The sequence below is a fragment of the Gorilla gorilla genome, chromosome Y (genome assembly GCF_029281585.2).
Source record: "Gorilla gorilla gorilla isolate KB3781 chromosome Y, NHGRI_mGorGor1-v2.1_pri, whole genome shotgun sequence".
Lineage (NCBI taxonomy): Eukaryota > Metazoa > Chordata > Mammalia > Primates > Hominidae > Gorilla > Gorilla gorilla.
Genome location: NC_073248.2, coordinates 45,929,176 through 45,932,171, shown reverse-complemented (window position 1 = coordinate 45,932,171; position 2,996 = coordinate 45,929,176). Strand labels below are relative to the sequence as shown.

Below are 2,996 nucleotides of genomic sequence, written 5' to 3'. Positions count from 1 at the left end.
GGGGTGATGAGGGAGGGAGGGTCTTGATGTACCACCTGCCCCCAGATGGCCAAGGTGACCCTTCCCAGCATCCCTGAGCTTCGCAGGCATGTAGGGGAGCCTCGGAGGGCACATCTCTTTGCTGTTTCTGCTGTTACACGTGACCACAAACTTAGAGGTTTAAAACAATGCAAATGTATTTATTTTTTCCTCTTTTTTCCCCCATGTAAGACAGGTAATGTGCCACTGTCCTAAAGATGTTGCATGTCCCACGCAAGAGTGTGAAAACCCCCTCATCACACATATCAGCCACAGAAGGATCAAAACAATGCCAATTTATTATTTTAGAGTTCTGGGGGTCAGAAGTCCCATGGGGCCCCACTGGGTTAAAGCCACGGTGTCAGCAGGGCTGGCTCCTTCTGGAGGCTGGGGGCAGATGCATCTCCTGGCCTTTCCCGGCTTCTGAAGGCCACCACGTTCTGGGCCTCAGTCCCAGGCTGGGGCATCACCAAGCCCACTGCTTTTGCACCACATCTGCTCTGACCCCCGCCTCCCTCTCACAGGGGCCCTTGTAATGCCATTGGGTTCACCTGCATGATGCCGGGGAGTCTCCCATCGCAGGACCCTCGGTCACATGGGCAATGTCCCTTTTGCCATGAAAAGTAGCCCATTCACAGTCCCGGGATTAGGATGTGGGCCTTTTGGGGGGCACCATTCTGCCCAGTGTGGAGGGTGTGCAGGAGTGACCAGACCTCAGGGAGGCTCTCAAATTGACCTCATCCCCAGCACAAAGTCCAGGAGGGATGGCGTGAGGTGTCCAGGATGCTGGAGCTTGGTGGGGGCTGGACAGGGACTCTGCTCAGGCACCCAGCCCCAGTGTGAGGGGCCCATGGCTGTGGGTGCAGGAGCCACAAGGGAGAAATGATGGCCCCATAGACTTTCCTTCCCCAAACTTGGATCCCCTGAAACAGAGAGGTGAGGCTTAGGGGTGAAGGGCGAGCAACTTCTGCAATAAGATTTCTATGATGCCTGACCATGTCTGTAAGAGAAAGGCTATGTCTTTCTTTATTTTTGTTTATTTATTTTTTGAGACAGAGTCTTGCTCTGTCACCCAGGCTGGAGTGCAGTGGGTTGATCATAGCCCACTGCAGCCTCAACGTCCCAGCCTCAAGCAATCCTCTCTCCTAGGCCTCCCAAGTAGCAGGGACTACAGGCATGTGGCTTGGGAGGCAATTTTTTTTTTTTTAAGAGATGAGGGTCTCACCATGTTGCCCAGGCTGGTCTCGAACTCCTGGCCTCAAGCAATCCTCCTGCCTTGATATCCCAAAGTTCTGGGATTACAGGCATGAGCCACCATGCCTAGTCTTTTTTCAAAAAAAAATTTTTTTTCTTTTTTGAGTCACAGTTTCATTCTTTTTGCCCAGGCTGGAGTGCAATGGTGCCGTCTTGACTCACTGAAACCTCCACCTTCCAGGTTCAAGCAATTCTCCTGCTTCAGCCTCCTGAGTAGCTGGGATTATAGGTGCCTGCCACCACATCTGGTTTATTTTGCATTCATTTTTATTTTTAGTAGAGATGTGGTTTTACGATGTTGGCCAGGCTGATCTTGAACTCCTGACCTCAGGTGATCTGCTCGCCTCAGCCTCCCAAAGTGCTGGGATTACAGGCATGAGCCACCGTGCCTAGCCTCAAAAATTTTTAATGTAACTTTTCAAATAAACTCACACATGTGATCAGTGATCACCACACATGCTTTATCGATAATCGCCACACTTGTTTCATGCATTGCTATTGTCTTTCTCTTTCCTTTTCCCCTTTGGCTGAAGCATTTTCCATCCTGTAGCAAATGTTCTGAAATTTTGTTCCTATGAACTTCAGGTTGCAAGGCGCCAAGTACGGGAAACTCTGGAACACACTTGCGGCTCCCTTAGGGCAATCTTCAAATTAACAGTCATTCTTTGGCACCCGCTCAGGCCCCATCCGGAATCACATTCCCCTGATTGTTTGCTTACATCCATCAGATGGAACACATAGGTTCCTAACAAGGCCCACAGTTTAAGTTTTGTGGTGGCGCCTCTTCAACCTCTCTTACTCTAGATCAGGCGCCGCCCCCGACCCCCACTGCTCCTACCACCACTTGTGATTTGTTGCAGAAACCAGATCAGCTGTCCTGCAAATGTGTCGCCTATCACACAGCTGTTTGCCTCTCTTTGGTGTCGCCTCGCCCCACGTCTCCTGCAAATAGAAGCTGTGCTGCAGAAACGCCCTTAGATTCAGGCTCATCTTTATTTGCCAGAAGCCTTCGTGGGCAGAGCAGTGAGAGCCACATGGAAGCACCTGTGATGCAAAGTGGGTCCAGGTGGCCAGAGCCCGAACCCACCCTGTGATGAGAAGTGTGCCCCGTGGGTCCAGGTGGCCATAGCCCTGACCTACCCTGTGATGCTAAGTGTGCCCCGTGGGTCCAGGTGGCCACAGCCCGAACCCACCCTGTGATGCTAAGTGTGCCCCGTGGGTCCAGGTGGCCATAGCCCTGACCTACCCTGTGATGCTAAGTGTGCCCCGTGGGTCCAGGTGGCCACAGCCCGAACCCACCCTGTGATGCTAAGTGTGGCCAGTAGGTCCAGGTGGTCATAGCCCGGACCCACCCTGTGATGTCCTTGTTTTGTCATTACTGATCTCACCCATGACCCTTGTGAGAAATAATTATGTCATGAGAGGTGGCAAAATCGTGGTTTTTCTCATGATCTCATCTCTTCACAATGAGTAGCTGAAATTCTTCTATTAAAAACAACAACAACAAAAAAGGCTGGGCACGGTGGCTCACGCTTGTAATCCCAGAGCTTTTGTAGGCCAAGGTGAGAGAGGCCAGGAGCTTGAATCCAGCCTGGGCAACATGACAAGACCCCATCTCTACAAAAACATAAAACATTAGCCAGGTATGGTGGTGCGTGCCTGTAGTGTTAGCTACTCAGGGGCTAAGGCAGAAGGATCCTTTGAGCCCAAGAAGTTAAGGCTGC

The 2,996-nt window shown here is 51.5% G+C and overlaps 1 pseudogene; it reads right to left on the bottom strand.

The window, feature by feature from the left end:
- Positions 1-204: 204 nt before the first annotated feature.
- On the bottom strand, positions 205-300 carry LOC129530462 (uncharacterized; annotated as a pseudogene).
- Positions 301-2,996: the final 2,696 nt, after the last annotated feature.